Here is an 18841-nt window from a genome sequence, read left to right on the forward strand (position 1 = left end):
CGACTCCTGGAGATGGCCGCTGAAGCGAATGCAATGGTCAGAGAGTCACAAACCAAGCTTGTGAATAACACAAACGCACACATCGACAGTATCCCCGGCTCCCCGTGATGATGCTTTGGATGTGTACTAACATACAAAAAGCAACGGCAGAAACAGAAATAAAACATGGCAGGAAAACGTCTACGTGTCTGTGAATTACACGTACATCTCTTTGAGGTGAATCCGAACAGACAACAAACTGGAACACTGTGTACAGTTGACAAAAACACGTCTTTGCGTGGACTTTGGTTTTTCACTGGCGAAATGTTTTGTAAGACATGCAGGATTTTGGTAGGAGGAAAACCATGTTTTCTTGTGAATGCCGGTAAAGAGAGCAGAAAACAAGAGAGCAGAGTGCACACTGTAATGTTTCCTGGTGGTTCGATTCTCAGATGGCAGGAGCCAGTTACTATCACTGGGTTTTCCCCTCTGCATCTGGGCTCTGCTGCTTATCAGCTCAGCTGTAGTTGTTTTCATATGTGAGCCATGTTTCTTTTGGTGCATTTTTTTCTACCTTCTAGATTCTTTGTTCTTTGAACCTGAACTTGACATTGTTTTCCCTGCTTATGTTCAAGGCTGGAATGATTGGCTATGACAAAAGGGGTATCTTCCTCCATCCTCAAAAAAGAGTGATGGCCTCTCAGACAGCTGTCATTTACCATTAGCCATGCACTGTTCACCTCAACTAATTTTTATTCCTTATAGTTTTTCCCTTTGCTTGTAATGTTTTCCTTTAAAGGTAACATAAAGCACATCTTATGTTCTTTCCCCTAGACCCACAAATGACTCTATGAATTAAAAAATCACTTGTTCTCATGGCGTTAATTGTGATTTAATTGCCCTAATTACTTCATTATCTCCTTCATGATTAAGATAATTAGCTTGGTGTTAAGTACAGTGACTTTTATCTGTAAGACAGGAAGAATTCCCCTTGATTAGTTAATGAGATTAATTAAATGAAGTGATACACCAGGTATAATAATTGTGCAAATTCCCACCTGCAATTCCACTTTCACACCATTAATGAAAAATCACTGTAAATGAAGACATGCATGTGTTTCCATCTGGTAATTAATTAGAAATGACGGCCCTCACAGTTTAAATGTGAAATGTGGATAATTTTATGTGTTCTTTAAGTCTTTTTAACTGAAACAGATGCCACTGTGTCATATATATATATATTTTTTTTTATTACATAAAATGTTCTTTCAGAATAAGGTCAATCAATGATAACATTTCTCTGGCTTTGGATTTGATACAGAGAAAGATTTTTTTAAATCTTTTTTTTTTCAACTTCATACATTTTATAGATGTCTTTGCTCGCTTTTGACTTTGCATCTCTTAAATTGTAATTACTTGTTAAGCGTGGGATGGAGTTTGAAAAGTGACCTAATATCAGTCTCCCTGATGAGTTTGGAATAGATATTAGGCCTGTTTCACAGAAACTGTAGCTTGAATAAGGTCAGCATGCGTTGAATAAAGCTGAATCAATCAGCCTGGTTAGTCTTTAATGGAATTTAACCATTGAGAACATAACAGCCGAAGTTGAATACGGGATGCAGCTGGAAAATCTAACAGTGTGCTGAAAATCAGAAGATGTCTGGCAGCCTCGTCTGTCTATGTCTGTGTTCCCATATCTTTACTTTCTCCATCCTCTGTGTCTTTCTCTCTCTGTGTCTGCAGTCAGAGGGTAGAGTCAGTTTTACTGTCACTACCTGTGAAATTGTATTCCACGAAGATGGATGCTTTCTCTTATATTCATGACATCCAGCAAAGCACAGTCACCTCCAAAACTGTTTAATATGGATGCCGTGGAGGCGGACACATATACACATACACACGCAAACACAACACATGCATGCACGCACAAACGCATGGACATAGTGCTCCTGTGCGCTTGCACACTCGCAAACACACGCACACACACACACACACACTTTTTGCCCCAAAGACAATGCATGGCTGGTGTTTTGCTCCTGCTGATGATGAAGAGTGGTAGTGACAGTGCTGCTCTCAGTAGGGTTGATGCATTACAACACAGTGCTGCCATGTTGCGTAAATTCTCTGTCTCTCCTCATTGAGAACATGGAGGCTTCTCATCTAGCCTGGTACACCAGTGCACTTTAGCTTCTCTACTCCCCTATTGTTCCATCGCTGGAGTTTCATAAGGACCGTCACTCTGTGTAGGCTAGTCATTCACTTCGCCTATTGTCTTTTGTGTGGGTATTTTTTTCCCCTGGCTGAGTGGCAGTCCAACATTGTACTTAACTCACCTGTACCCACCTCCCTTCACTCTTAGGGGAGAAACCATGCAGAGTAATCAGCGCGGTGGGGGAGGAGGGGTGCGGTCTGTGGGTCAAGAGGCCAGAGGAGACTCACAGTTGAGGGTTTTGCGGGCTGCAGCTGCAGAAATACACAAGATTAATAAAACAACACTGTGCACAGGATAGGAGTCTGAGGCTACCAACAGACCCTCTCTCCCCTCCCTTTTCACTTTAACCCTCCCTTCACTCTTACAGCCCTGCCTTAATATAACCAAGACATGGAACCCCATGAGTACTGGGGGTGGGGTGGGGGGCATCGTTATATTTCTTTTGGGCTTTGTTTTCCCTCTCAGCGCAGTAATACAGTAGTTAGCCAGCACCCTTCCCCTGCCTGCTTGAGGCCAGCGGGGTCTTCCAAGGTTCCTCCTCACTATGTTCTCTGCGCCGTCTGAACCCTCTAGTATTTTCTTTTGACACCCTGATACAACAGGACAATGAGACGCAGCTCTTTGCATGTACAGGGATACAAAAATACACAACGCAGTGCACTCTTTTAGGAATATCTCCACAGAGAGGCTCCTTGAACAGTCAGTGTTGTTGCATTTCATTCTCTGCGAGCCTGTTTGGTTGAGCTGTGTTGTAGAACTAAACTTAGGCACCATGCAATAGCTGCAGGTTGTATGGAGTTTCTACACCTCGTTCTTTGGTGTGGGGGAGGAGAGGAATCACAGGCTCTGTAGAAATGGGGGTTCTGCTCAGAGGTTCAGAGGAGAGGTTTTGTGTAATCCTATGCTAAATTCAGCATCAGATCTTTTGGGGAGCTGTGTAAAACCAGTATGTTTTTCTTGTCTTTACTTTCCCTGCACACCTAAAAAATGATGATAGCACATGGCTTTTCAGCTATCTCACCCTGAAGGCAAAATGTACAAGGCTGCTAGGCGGCGTTACCTCTTCCTCTTCCTAGAGACAGCTAACCCCCTCAAAGGATGCTGATGTCTGGAGAGGGAATGCCTATGAGCAGAAATTGGGAAGAAGGAAGGAGGTTTTGGTGTAGGGTGGGGGTAAAATGGGGTTTTGGGGGTGGGGGTGAATAAAAGGGAAAGGAGGGAGGGAATATGTGTTTGATTCACAGCAAAAAAAAAAAAAGTCAATTCGGTCCCCCTGTTCTTTGTAGAACATTTAGCTTTGACCCTCCCTTGCTTTCTCTACTCCCTCCCACCACCACCACCCCCCCAACTCATGCACACACAGACACACAGGGTCCAGCAGATCTGCGGGATATTACACCAGCGAGCCTTTTCTATCTTCTGCACAGAGATGCATGCTTCTTAATATATATCTTCACCGTATAGTGTGTATATGTCCACACTGTTGCAACAGGCAGACACTGAGGGAGGAGAGAGGGAAATAGGGAGAGAGAGTGACAGGAAGAGAGTGAGGGAGGAAGAGAGAGAGGTAGGGTGAAAATCAGACTGAAATAGGAAAAGGGAGGGGGAGAGCTTTATATGTTGGTTTCATGTTTATGATGCAGAGAAATATATCAATTTACTTTTTTTGAAAAAGAAAAATAAGGGTAAAGGATAGAATCAGAATATTTCTCATATTTCTGGTGAACTAGTCAGCATAACTGCATCCAAAGCCCTGACCAGATCTCTACTTGTGCTGAGCAGACTGGAGGCGACCCGGGGTAAGTTATGGGCTTTTTTCTTTCTCTCCCTCTCTGCGCTGCTGATTACGATGCTGCTGATTGATTGGTTAGAGGCTGTGGATTATCACGGGCCGCTCGTCACCAGGTACCTGATGATGAGAGAAGAGAGAGACGAGAGGAGAGGAGGAGAAGGGGAGGGGGGGGGGGGGAGAGAGGAAGGAGGGGTGGAAATTAGATGAGCACGGCCAATGCTCACATCACCAGATCTCACTAACTCTCCTTCTGATTTCTGTTTACTCTGCCGTTGCACATTTGTATACAGCATGTGCAAAAATTGATTTTGTGCATTTGTGTGTATTTGTGTATCATCTGGATGTGCATGTGTGGTCCCAGCCAACACACGTTTGCAGCCCGGCTGCCTTTCCTTAGTCAAGCCGGCGTGTGCTGATGAGGCCGTGGGGAGGGGTTTTGCTGATGAGGGAAAGCCAGAGGGGCTTTTTTTTTGTGAATATGCAGATGAGGGGCATGTGTAAATGGGAGGAGGCTCGACGTAAGTGTGTGCCACACGCTTTACTGTTTATATGTTCTCCATAGGGAGCCTGATCCTCAACAGATTGCCAGCGTTTGGTGTGATCTCGCTGCTGCTTTGTTTGGGGCATTCACTGACAAAGATATAGAAAAGAAAAGAGAGGAGCCGGTGAGGGGGAAACGAGAGGGGGGGGAAAATGGATAGAAAAATACAGTTAAAGAGAAAGAGGGAAAAAAATGGTGGAGCAGCTTCGGGGCATATTTTCACCCCATTGACAAGACGTGATGATTGCTGTTTTGCCCCCCTCCCCCTCCCACCCCCTTTACCTCCCCAGACGTTTTTCTAATCCATTTGCATGTCAAAGCAGCGGAGGCCACTGTGCAGATTAGTATGAGATGACATAATGATGTAATGAATTAAATGCTCCTGTTTAAGCCCTGCACTTTGCTTTCGTGGGAGGCATGGACAGTGGGATAAGGAAACAAACAAGAAAGGAATAAGTAAGGCTAAGACGCTGGCAAGCACAGAGTTCACAGTTTATAAGTCATTTTACAAATGAATACTGAAATAGCATTTTATGCTTGATTTGACCTACAACCGCTCCTGTGTTTTCAGTGATTTTAATCATGATTGCATCAAATTAGATGCATGCATACCTTTGCCTTTTACCATCTGTACAAATCCAGTGTTTACCATTAACATAACAAATCAGATATTATATTATATTTATTTGTGGGGATTTTTATATAATATAATGTAACAAATTAATGTAAACTTAAGACATGTTTGTTTTAAAATTTATTTTTAAAGCCTATTGACCTATTAGTTTCCTTTTTGGATGCGGCTCAGTGTCTTTGAAAGTCTATGTTTGAAGAGTTGCGCAGAGATTGTGTGGGGGAAAAAAAGAAAAGAAAGATTCACATTTTTTCTTGAAAATTGTCGAGGATCTCATATTCTCCCCTCTCTACTCGGCTTATTTGTTCTTTTTTTCATGGTAAGTTTGCAGCATTTTAACGTTTACAATTTAGTTTAAAATATAAACTCTGAATGTGTGTGTGTTTTTATTTTTTTACCAAGTCTCGTTGTAAATTGTTATGGCCTTCAACACAGAGCACTAAAATAACTGTGTGTGGCAACAGCAAAGGCGTATGGAGTATATGATCGATTGAAGCGCTGGCTGAAGCAGTGTTTTTATGAAGCCGAAAAGATCTGAGACACGACACCTGGGTCTCTTAGGAGAAACACCTACTGTGTGACAGAAGCTGGAGTGTGTCACTCTTGTCATCTCCCACCACAGAAATGACTGGGACACCCCAGCACACACACACATGCACACACGTGGACACACACACACACACACACCTCAGTCACCTGTAGCAATTTGGGATAGCTCTCTTATTGTGGGTAAGGTCAGTATGGGGGCTTGTTTAGGAGATAGATATGTCCCTCATCTCGACAAACTTTGTATTATTCACAGTACCTTACTTCTCTCCGCAGCTATCGATTTGCTACACAGATTCAGTTTTGCTTTACTTTTCTATTTGTTCATGATTTGGTTCTTCCCCCAGTGGAAGAATTGACTGGATTGACACCAGAATCCATACTTAATGAAGACATCATGATGGGTGGAATATTAATAGAATTTGTAGAGTTATTTACACATAATATAATTGATGGAATTATTGAAGCAATATTGATTTGGTGTAGATTTGAAATAATTTCTGGACAAAAAATTGTATTTGCGGCCGCTCGTAGGAAAAGCGAGAACCAATACGCGTACTGTTGCACTTGGAAAGAGAAGAGAACATTTATAAATGTATTCTTTTCTAGTTTATGATTAGCAAACCCCAGAATAGCCCTGGAGCCGTGTCCAGGCGGGTGTGGCCGCGTGGAGTCAGCTGGCTGGTGTGGGAGGAGGGGGGGTAATGAGTATGCACTGTGACAGCTGGGATAAAGTGTATGGATGTGTTTGGTGGGAGTAATCAGCTGCCGACCATGGGGTGCAATAGGGTGATGTGAGGCTTTATGACTGCCGAGCTTGCACACACACACACACACACACACACACACGGATGGACGCAGAGGTCCGTTGGGACTGTATGCTTCACCTCACCCTTGTGCTGCTCAACATATCATGGGCTTCACAGCTAGCTTCTCCTTCAGTAAAAATATATTTTCAATGTTTGCTTTCAAAGCTCGATGAAAATTAGATTTTTGGGGGAGTGGGGTGTTGTAAACATATTTTAATTTTGAGGAAAAAATATATCAAAAAATAATCATCAGAAAATAAATCACTTAATTCAGATAAATAAAGCTGTATTCTGTGAATTAGGAGTATTTGGTTGTTAAACAGCACGCCCAGGAAAATATTGAATATGTGGTATTTTAAACAAATGCTTTTCCAATATTGCAGAAGAAAATGAATAATGTGGCATCATATATTTCTTGTGGTGGTGTTGTATAATTGCATTACTGAACAGATTTGCTTTGTTACAAACCACATCTCAATTGAAGTTTTTGGAGCCTGTGGCTACAGTGCTTTACAAATAATTGATATAAAGTAGGCCCTCCTCGCCAGTGAAATTGAACACACTAATAAATGCATAAAGAGAAAATAAATATTGATCACCCAGTACATGAGAATGGGATAGTTTTGATTTGATTCGTACAGTTTGCTGCATGTGAGTATTGGTGGTAGTGGGGAGCATAGACGTGTGTTTGTTTGACCATCTGGATGTTTGTGGTTGCCTCTCTACAAATGTGCAGCTGTAATTCTAAGCTGGATATGTCTGTGGTCTATAAATATTATGTCGGTCTTTGAGAAAGGTGAAAAGATGCCAGTGTTGGTCTCTGTTTTAGCTTTTGGCTTCACTTCTCTGTGTGTGTGTGTTTGTGTGTAAAGTGAAAGTTGGATTAAATGTGTGGGAGTTGGAGCCCTTGCCTTGAACTCCTGGCCTTGTCACTCTGGGCTGCAGTTTTCCCCAGATCTTCCATGTTCTCTATAGTCAATGAGGAGGATAGGCGGGAAAGAGGATTATTGGTATTGATCTACCCAGGGGGATCATTAGGCATCACTATCAATTCACAGCTCCTAGCACACAGCACCGGCCTGCACAGACATTGCCAATTTGTCCCTATTAGAGAACCCAGTTTCTGGGTGTCTGCTGTGAAAGGCAGCTCAGGCCGCACTGGAGAACAGCCAGCTAGGGCCTGGTTTGGGCCTGACCATGGTGAGTTTGGCTGCACTTGATGATGAAACAATAGGCTGGCTGAGATATTTGCCATCACATTTGAATATGCAATAGACACCTTTTCTCTCTCTTTCCCGTATTTTGCATTAAGATGTCTGTGACTAAAAATGTTTATTTAGGGAAACAAAAGAAAAAAGATTTTTTTAGACTCACACATTCCACTTCCTGTCAGTAGCTTTTTCTACATCCCCATATTATTTACCAAGAGGTAATTGGCACTGTAATAGAATACTTCAGTGAGGCTTATCCAGCCTGGCCCACTTATCTGTGTAAGCTGGCTGTTCTGGGGACTAAAGCTGCTAGATCCGTTGTCGCTGACTTTAACCCTCTCTGCTCAAGTCAGGTGTGCAGGGAGCTGCACTGCTGACTGCTACTGCATACCATGATGGGTGGTAGATGCCAGCAGGCAGCTCTCAGTTCACTTCAGTTTAAAGATACAGCCACTCCTCTCTTTCTCCCGCTCTCTCTTGTCTTTTACGTTAAATTTATTGGGCACTAGGTTAGTTTACCACATGGCTTTACACCAGCAAAATTTTAACATTATTATTTAAAATGTAACACAATTTATTACAATAAGTGGAGAGAATTAAAAAAACAATAATTGGCTTTTCTTCACAACTGAAAAAGTACCTGACATTATATTTTGTGTTAATTTTATGTAAATAACTAGTCTGGTGTACATATAGTGTCGAAGAGTGTTTAGAAAGAAAGGGCTGTTTTTTTAATATCCTAAAAATAAAGACACTAATTTGGATACATATTGGATTTTTTTTTTTAAAATTCACTGTATTTATTTAATGTGTTTTAGTGTGTCTCAGCCTCACTCCCAAGGAGTGAGCCAGACAAACCTTGCAGTCAACCATGCGGGTCAGTGAACAGCAGGTGTTTTTTTTCTCACGCCCCTTGACTCCTTCCCCGGCCTCTGTAGCTGCAACTTAACAAAAACACGCATGCAGAAAGCCATCGCTTCCCACATTAACTGCCCTCTCCCTGCAGTCGAATACAGCTTGGAGACACTATACTCATAGTATATTAAGGAATATGCTGTGACAGACAAATGTGTCTGACTTTGTAAACAGTGCCAGGGTTAGTAAAGACTGTTCCATTTCACATTGTGGTCTATTAGAGGGTGAGCTGGGTGTGAAGGACATCTTACAGATCTTTTAAGTGCTCTAATAAATCATCTTGAGGACATTCAAAATTCATCAGTGCTAGCTCTTTGCCCTCTGTCTTCCTGAAACGTTGGTCAGACAGCCTTTACGCATGAGCACACTCACTGCAAGCGGTTCTCCAGGGGAGCAACACATTGGTCCTAAACCTGACTTTTTGCATGTGGAAATCAAAGACTCGCTGGTAATGACTTCAGTCTGGGTAATGTGTGGGGGTCCTTTCGAGCTGCGATTCCCCAGGCGCAGCGGTCCTTTCACACTTCCTCATTCACAGGCGATTCATAGGACTCTGCAGCTCTATCATGCTGGGTCAACGACCACACAAATGTCATATGGAGCCAGCTCTGTTTTAACCAGCCCCATTCGGTCAGCCACACTTCATCAAATATAAAAGCAAAGGAAATATTTGTAAGATTAAATCATCAGGAAGTGATCATCATGAACCAGTGTGTGACAGAAAGTTTTTTTTAGTATTAGCATTAAATTGCATGAAGACCACAAAAGAAATAAAAGACTCAAACTGATGATCTAATTGCTGCTTTGTTAAGCTTCAGCAGCATTGTCGTGGAGCCACCAAGAGAGGGCAGTATGGCCTGCCTAAGAGCATGGCTAGCAGCTGCAATTCATGGTTGGAACATTGTGATCACCTGACATTTGCTTGGTTTGTTATATGCCTAGATGACATGCAGACATCACTGTCCTTTTTTCTTTCTTCATGGTGGCGTGGAGAAACTCTCTGATCTTCTCTCCAGCATGCACGCCTTTGCTATAGGTTTTGGTTAATTTCCTCTCAGTTCACTTTTAAAGGGAGCGTTTCCTAGTAGAAGGAATATATTGTGCTTGAGAAGTCAACCCATTATTTGCTTCATCTTATAAATAATAATACTCTCTTAGAATGTTATTAGAAGCCAAAGCAGAGGGACATTTGTTAAATTAAACCGACTACATGGTCAAGCGCCATTTTGTTCCTATCCTTTGTGTTTTTATGAGGCACTGGAGGCAGACTGTCTGGGAGTAATCAGATAAAAACAGGAATCATTCATGATCCTTAAAAATGTACAAATGAAAAATAAACAGATTGCACAGAGGCAGTGGGAGTGACGTGTGCTTCCCTTTTTTTATGGTTTTTACCCAGAGGGCCAGTCATTGGTGGATCTCACTGGTAGAATTTCAGCATCACATCTCAATATGCATTTGTGTCGTCTTGTATGTTTTGTTATCTGAGGATGTAAGAATGTGTATGTGCATTTTCTGAGGGGTGATGGGAGAGGCTTAGTGTGTGCAAGCGAAGGAAGAAAAGGAGAGAAAAAGAACGGAGAGATGGATGAGGGCAGTTCGGGGGCCCTGGGTGTTTTAATTATCCACCACTCTGTCGTTGGGTCAGAGCTCGCTATCTCTTCCTGGCTTTATCCCTGTCTCATGATTTGAGCAGTACTTTTATCCCTAAGCCTTCAGCTCCTCTGGCCAAACAAAGAAAAAAGGGAGGGCAAAGAAGGGGTTTTACAGCAGTAACTATGCCACATTTACCATTAATATCCCTCAATCTCCTCTTTTTTTATGTAGTGCAGAGCAGAGTAACCTCAATAAAGTGACCCCAGTGAGGCCTGGTGGTGTATGAATATGGCTGTTGGGATAGAAGATCCTCTTGCACTAGGTCAGAGCCGGTCTAGCTCTTCTCAAAAGCTGAAGCTAAGTGCTGGCAGCCTCCTAAACAAGTGAGGTGAAGGAGCACATTTTTTTTTTATCTCCTTTCTCCCTTCACTCTTTCATTCGGCCTTTTTTTTTTGCAAGAAGAGATCATCGAAATGCCAAGCGTTCCAGGAACGCTGTTCGTCTGATAACACTATTGGCTGAAGAATGGCTACTGTGGATGGACACAGTGGTCACATGACCTTGCTGTAGAATTTCCCCGAAGCGGAAGCATTTACACATCCACCAAAGAATCGGGGTCGATTACGCTGTCTTTGAGCGTACAGACAAACTCGCACCAACTGAATGCAGTTTTACTTTCAGTGAGAATTTTACTTTCTCATTTTAACGGTTGCATTATTTCCTGTAAATTTTGAACATGCTTCTTTTTAGCCACAAAGAAAAATGGTGTTCCTTTTGTTGGAAATTAACCGAACGTTTTCTAAAATTCTGTGGTAAAAAGAAAAACATGATAATTTGCTTTTTGTGTCGCAATTATTCTTGGTATTCTTTATAAATTTTGTCATTTTTAAAATCGTATTCACCAAAATATATTAAAGGAGGAGAGCGATTTAGTGTGGAAAAAAACATCACCAGACAGAAAGCCATTTTTTTCCCTTTTACTGTTCATATATTGTTTATCCAAAAAACAAACAACAAAGGCAGAAAGTAAATGTATTTCTTAGGACGCGCACAGAAGCTTGTGTGTGTATACTGTATATATCGCAGATGCTTATGTGTTAGTCTGTAATTTCTGGACTGTACTATATCTCCATGACAACATGGTTTTGATGTGGGTTCCCTTCCTGACATTTCCCTGTTTGGGAAGGCTTGTGAATTGCATTGCCTCTCCTTCAGTCAGCATGTCACATGAAAAAAAAAAAGAAAAAAAAAGGTGTTTGGGGGTGGTGGGTGAATGGGGTGGGGGGGTACATAGGGGGGGCAGTATGAGGAATCTAATGGGCGTCTGGTCTGATTGTCCTCAGCCGTGGCAGTAGAGACAAAGCAGATGAATTGTGCAATGGATTCGAAGAGATTGGAGACAAGTGCATGTCAGCAGCTCCTCCATCTCTCCTCCTTTCCTCCCCCCATCCTCCAGGATCCCTCCCTCTCCATCTCTCCTCTCTTTTTGTCTGACATCCTGAAAAAAACAGGCATGACAGCAGTGCTCCGCTTGAGCAAAACATTAAAAACAAAATGCAATCCTCACCCATTTTGCTTTTATATTAGATATTCAGGCAGACACTCAGTGTGTTGGGCCCATATTAATTGTGAAACTCTGCATGACGAATTTTCACAATATTAATCACTGAGCAAACATCAAGGACATTTTGATTCATGCTGTCTGAAGTGCTAGAAATAAATGACAGCATTTATACAAAACACATTTAAAGATAAAGGCACTTATCTAATCATCTTAAAAGAGGCACGCTGGGCTGGAATCTGATAGACTTTTTCCCTGAATGTTTTTGTCTCTCATTCTCCTGATTTCTGCCCCTTTTTTTTCTTTTTCTTCTTTTTTGTTGCTAGGATGGAAGTGGGGGGTAGGGATGCGGATTTGGTGGGGGACACTGTATCTTTCTCCATCTTGAGTAAATGTCTAGCCAGTGTGTCTGGCGAGTATCTATCTTTTCCACCGGACACTAACCTCCAGGAAAACGTTGCTCGTCAGCAGCCCCACTGCTTCCGTCCTGAAGCTGGTCACAGAGCAGCCATGCTTTGCATTTTCACTCGATCGTTTCTGAACCCTGGCAGGAAAAACGAAACAAAAGTGAGAAATCCACTGTCTTTTTCACACAAGTTTCTGGCCAGTGTCTTAGAGTCAGTGATTGATTTGTTTGCAGTACAGTCCGGGACTGTAAGTGTGAGGCTCCCCTATATTAAGCATGCTTATGTATTTTAAACAGCTGCTTTGAACTTCCAAAGAGGAAGGGATCTGCGAGGTATGGCATTTCTTTCTACAAAACAGGTGTAGTCATTTAGTGTCCTTTTATTTATTTATTATTTCTCTCTCTCTTATTTATAGCTATATATCTATATGTCTCTCTTTCTCTCTCTACATATATATACATATATATATATGATATGTACGATAAAACAAAACAGTTTAAAGCAAAAGTAATCTCAAGAGTGGAGAAACTTTAATTTGTTTAATTTGTTATGTCTTAGAAAAAATAACCCATTATTAAGATAAATGGACCCAATAAATTTTCATTTCTATCAAGTGGCCACCTTGACAGTACTGGTCTGCCAGCTTTTGTTTTGTGTTGACTGCATTTATTATTCATCTTTACATCAGTCTGTATTTTAATATGAATAATGGAAGAGGTATCAGAGAAAGAAGAGGGATGTGAGAGAGGGGTGCCACACAGCATGTGTCCTTGGCTGTTCTCTGCTCCAGCACTCCTCAGAGTGGAGCAGGTGGGGGGTGGAGGGGCGGGGGGTTAAAGGAAGAGAAGGTTTGTTGGGCCCCGAGTCTTGCTGTGTCTGGTGCAGGGCCAGGATTCTGGGTCCTGCTCTCTTTGTCTTTCTCTCTCTCTCTCTCTCTGTCCCTCCTCTCCACCTCCTCCTGCCTGCTTACCTGGCTGGCTCTCTTGTCGGATTTAATAACAGTGTATAAATCAAAAGCCTCCTGTCAGCCACACAGCCTTCATTAAATTCAAATGGGGAACGGGTCTCTTTGGATCCAATTTTAATAAAACCAGGTAATCAAATATGGGTTTAAAATTGGGTCATCATTTCACAGCCGCACAGAAGTCTGATCACCATTGGTTTCTAGTACACACATTTACCATTTCAGTGAAGAAGCCCTCACTTATACATATAGAGTATACAGCAAATATTTTCTCCAAGGGCAACTATATATTGTTTTCTTTTTATGCACACACAATGAAAACTTACTAACTTATTGCATTCTTTTCAGTCCAAGAACTTCATCATCAACGCGTTTTACGTTTCTTTGTGCAGTTTGTAATGACATTGTGATTTTTTTTTTAATATGAGCAAAATATACATCGGTGAAAGTAGTTTATCTTCCCTGAATGCAGTTAACAGAAAAAAAGAGATAAATCTCATCAAAGGTGTATTAAATTGTCATTGTTACTGAGCCTTTAGATAATTCACAGAAATTCAATTTGGCTCAAGATTTTCAGTTTTTATAGCTTTCTAATCAAAACATGCCTGACCACGTCACACATATGTATATGTACAGTGTGTTGCAGCTGGGCCAAAGATCAGTGTTCTTACTGTATAGAGAGATTATATCATCTATATGAGGTATCACGATTCACTGAAAGATAAATCAAGCTTTCAGGGTGATCCCCCCCCCCCAAAAAAAATAAATAAAAATAAATAAATAAAGTTTAATTGTGCCCAGTTACTTGTAAGAACTGCATGTGATGAATGCATCAGTGCTAGCTATCTCCTTTTTTAATGGTGGTGCCTTCAGACCTTGTCTACATGTTTTCGATATCTGATGTTTGATGTGTTGATGTTTATAGGTTTGCACATCAGCTTTTTTATTTTTTTATTATGACTATAAATAAGGATATAAATCATTGTGCATGCGCAGAAATGTAAGAAAAACGAAGGACTTCTGTCCTTTATCAGGTGCTTTGCACATGTGTTTTGATGATCAATAGTTGGGAAAACGTGCATCATGCAGCTTGCGAGCAGAAGAGGGCACTATGAGTCGCTGCTGTGCATTCTCTGTCCCTCTCTTTCATTCTGTGTCCATCTCATCTCACTTTGTTTTGCCCCCCTCTGTTGTTTTTGTAACAATTCACCATATATGTGTACTTCAAAGCCAAAAGCCACTTTATGTCTGAAATAAAGGAGGGAATATGTAGGATCATAGTTAGAATACGTTCTTTAAAACCACAGGTGGAAATTATGAAAAAGCTGCAAATACCATTTTCTGCACAGACCACTGCTTCATCTGCTTTGTTTAACCTTATACATGTAGTATAAGGTGCAATATTGTACCTTAGCACTCCCTTTAGTGAACAATATTAACATGTTTATAGTTTTACATACAAAGTTACAAAAAAAATGCCCCAACAACTATATCTGTTGTTGTGCAATTTTATATTTTATGTAAATACTGATTTAAGTACATAATCACATTTTTTGTACTTAACAATACTGTAAGTGGCTATGCTTTCTATATTTCTTTTATGTCCAAGATCCCTCCCTTTAAGCGTTCCAGCCACACCTTTGTTAGAGGAAGACAATCACAGTCGGTCCCGGAATTATTTTTCCTCCTCAAAAGCCGTCATGGCCGCTCTACCTGAGCATTGGGTCCTCTACAGGCAGGTCAGAGGAGTTCCCATCGCCCCCTGGTGTGTTTCCCTCTTGCCTCTGTTCTTCCTGCCTCCCTTCCTGTTGCCATCGTGGTCTGCCATGTTAGTGCTGGCTCCCGCTGCTCAGCCCTCTCCTTCAATAAATCTTCATATGTGTTGGAGGGAAGGTGGAGGGTACAGACAACAATAAACACCGGTACTCTCCATCAAAGGGTTATCTGGCTTTCACAGGCGCACTGACAGACTGCTCTCTGACACGGAGCAGAGGCCAAGTGCCATGGCTCAGATGGGGAAGGGAGGCCAAGATTTGAAGAAAGGAAAGTGATTCATTTACACGCCTAAAAAAAAAAATCTTCAAAAAGTTCAAGCATCAAGAGAAAAGAACTGATGTCAAAACAAAGTTTGAATGATTAAGTCGCCAAAAATTCATGAGTCCCCATAGTCTTCCATGCATAGCACCCCCTTTACTGCATTTCTTTCTCACTTTTGTCTATCTTAATATTAAAATAGTAAATCTGCAATTTGGCTCTGAGTATGAGTATGCTTATTCGTCTGATTTTAAACAAATAGACTCAATCTTCTTGCAGCGTTTCAGAAGAAACTGTGTTTTATGAACGGTATATATTTTTTTGTGTGTCGAGTTGCAGGGCCCTATTCTTCAGTGCCATATTAGTGTGTCAGTGAGGCCTGCATGTTATGAATTACCAGCCCCAAATTTTGCAACTTAAAAAGTGGGAATGAGAGTAAACCTTTTGTTTATGTCACCTATCATCTTGAAATATTTACCACTCTACGCCTCTCAGCTCCCTGTCTCCCTCCAGTGTGATAAAAGGTTGCTGGCTCCCAGTCTTAACCCCTTCTTGCTTCGTCCCATCTCCAGCTCCATCTGTGCTGAGAACAGACATCATATAAACCTCATCTTTCTGCTCAAACCTGCTGCCTCCATTTTTTTTCTTTCTTTCTTTCCCGCAGGAAGTAGTTTATTCAGGCTGGTTCCTTTGGGAATCATATAAGCATTTGACCAGGTGTCTGTGACACTTTTCAGTATTTTATTTCAGAGCATGTTTGTGTGTTTAGTTGTGTATTTGAGTTATTATATGTTTGACTACTTAGTTCGAGGAGAAACAATACACGTTTGTACTTTTGCACTTTGTATGTATGTGTGGTAGGGTATGGGTGAAAAGACAGAGAGAGAGAGAAAGAAAAGGAAATGAAATTCAATGCTGAATGAATTATGGAGTATGTATCGTTACCTACTGTGTGTTGTTCTGAGCGTGCAAGAGAATGGAATTCATGTGCGGAAGGTGCAGAAATAAAAACAGAAAAGCTGCAGTGTGTTTTAGACGGAGTGCCATGTACTGTATGAATTGCCTGCGGTTGCCTTGCAGGACTGATACCTCTGAAATCCACCATTTCTCTCCATTCGCTTTCAACAAAAAACATGTCCCCCAGCTAAGGTGCACATTCACTGTTTTACCACCACTTTTTCAAGAGAAAACAAAACTGTGCGGAGTAACAGCCAGATACTGGTTTTGTAAAGATGTATCGCAGTGCTTTCTAAGGTAGATTGGCATTGTGCGAGAGTCCCCTTCCATGCACCGCTTTTCACTGTGAGGGGCTAGCTGGTGAGATCAGAATTACTGAAAATTACTGCTGTTGTGTTGCTTTGTTACGTAAAATGATTGTTTCATCAAACGCGGTACTTGTCGTTCTAGGAATTGCTAATCAAAAGACAAGTGAGCCTACAGTAGAAGAAGAAAAAGCATCCTCTATTTTTGATTTACTTTTTTTTTTTGTTATTGACATGAATTCTAATAGGCTTAGCTACATGTGTTGCACAGGATAGATCTTACTGAGTTTGATCTTTTTATTAAATTATTTTTTTGTTTTCCAGTTTGAATAAATGGAAATCAGTGCTTACAGGAAAGTTTATAATAATAAAAACCTACTGTCAAATAAATGGAAATCTTTGGTGAGTAGTTCAAGATCCCTAGTTTTGTATTGCTCAATAATATGCATAATTCTAAAAGGCTATTCTTCCTGTTCTACACATTGCACTCGCCTCTGTCCTTGTCTTTTACTTTGTCTTTGTCTTCTACCTCTTCTGTTTACTCCACTTTCACCTAATCTTTCTGTTTGGACATACCTCAAGTATTCTCAGTTGCATTGAACAGTGAAACGACTCTCCTCTCTGCCATCCTTGTTTTCAAGTCCCATCCAGATTTTTTTTCTTTTTACTATTGGATTGGGGTGGGGGGTAGGCCTGATGTGGGGGTTATGTTAGGAGGGGTGATCATAAATATTAGGAGCTGCATGGAGACAAAGAGGCTAAAATGGAAAGGCTTGGCTGGACGAGGGGACCTGGCCATGTCATGTACCCCAGTCATTTTTCTTGTGCGCTTAGAACTCAGTCAGGGGTTTAATTGGAATCCAGACTTCAAAGAAACCCTCGGCCCATCCAGCAGCACCCCATCCCACCTCCACCCCTGCACTAACTCCCCTGGCTGGATCCACTCACGTCCACAGCACATACACACAGACCGTGACCACTACAATATCAGAGAGAGCATCACCATGCACGACCCCGGCTGAAATTGACTTTGCTCATATTTTCACAAGATGTTTAGGTGTGGTGCATGGATTTGTGTGGTCCTTGGTTGTGCTCCTATTTGCATATACCCATTTTTGTTGTGCTTTATAAAAGTCGCATATAATTTATATATTTTGTTTGTTTGGCAATGATTAAACCCAGATATAATATATAAAACCAGAATAAACAGAAGTTGACATAATATATACATATATATATATACATATATATATATATATATATATTTCCTATTGCTGTGTAAAAGAAAAGAATCCGCTTGTGTGGAATATGAATGAAATATGAATGTCACCATATTTCAAGAAATCTACAATAGCAAAAATACATACTATGTATTGGTACTAAAAACTTAAAACATCTCAAATAGTTTAGAATTGTTAACAGGTAAATACATTTTGTTGTACAGTTTCCTCCACAAGCCATCGAACAAAACTTTTACTATGCTGAATGACTGTTTTTCATCTAGTGGGCACACACTGGTATGTTATTTTACTCTTTTAAATGATTGTCTATGTTATTTCTACACTGAATTGTCTGGCATTTATGCCATTATTACAGGAATTAAAAATATGCTGTATATGACTCAGAATTAAAGTGAGAGAAAGTTAACTTTGTAATAGGTAAAGCCAGAAAAAAATGGGTGAGATAAAATGTCTGTTGTATAGTAATTAATATTGGAGCAGCAGGGGTTGATGGGTAGTAATATTCACCTATGTAATTAAGACTTATGCATGGTCCTTTGGAGTTTCAGTAGGCCTTGTTAGCACTGTGTGGAAGACCTTTCTAAATCCTTACCTGTAAGATAATATGTTTCAAAGCTGTAATTATGAGTAGGGAAAGAGGACCTATTTTCAGACCTCTAACAAATCACTTTTTCCGTTACACCTGGTTAAGGTGTTAATGACTCCTTGTCTTGTTAATTTTTTCCATTTGAATTATGAAACAACTTGGGTGAATGGGTGAAGTTTTAGTAGAATTGCATAGAAAAAACAAGTATTCAGTTTAAAAACTATTGTGGCTTTAATAAAGGTGAGGAGGAAAAGGTGCTTTTTCAAAAATGGATTAGCAAGTTCCAAAATAGGTAAATACAAGAAGTAAACGTGTGATTAGAAGCACAATTTGCATAATATTACTGAAAATGTGGATAGCCTTCATTATTTCATTTAAGGAAAATAAAAAATAAATTAATGGGCAAATATTGGTTTACGTTTTGTTACGCCTTCACAGCTTCATTTTTTATTAAACTACCTCATTTATACTTCTTTTGTGAAATTGTGACATTTTAATTAGGTAATTTTACTTGCTGTAACATTTTCTTTCGAGGACTAGCTGTTCAGTTTTGA

The 18841-nt window shown here is 40.7% G+C and overlaps 1 protein-coding gene across 3 annotated transcripts in view; it reads left to right on the forward strand.

Annotated features, from left to right (window-relative positions):
• Positions 1-3549: 3549 nt before the first annotated feature.
• The window catches only part of zfhx3 (zinc finger homeobox 3), a 284113-nt gene continuing 268821 nt past the window's right edge, over positions 3550-18841 (forward strand). For all 3 annotated transcript variants that reach the window (XM_014335913.2, XM_042220537.1, XM_042220538.1), the window contains exon 1: positions 3550-3990. The gene's annotated coding sequence lies outside the window, so the exon portion shown is untranslated. The remainder of the gene's footprint in view (positions 3991-18841) is intronic.

Source organism: Haplochromis burtoni, unplaced genomic scaffold (assembly GCF_018398535.1).
Source record: "Haplochromis burtoni strain Fernald_Lab_line unplaced genomic scaffold, NCSU_Asbu1 Contig_50, whole genome shotgun sequence".
In the NCBI taxonomy this organism is placed as follows: Eukaryota; Metazoa; Chordata; class Actinopteri; order Cichliformes; family Cichlidae; genus Haplochromis; species Haplochromis burtoni.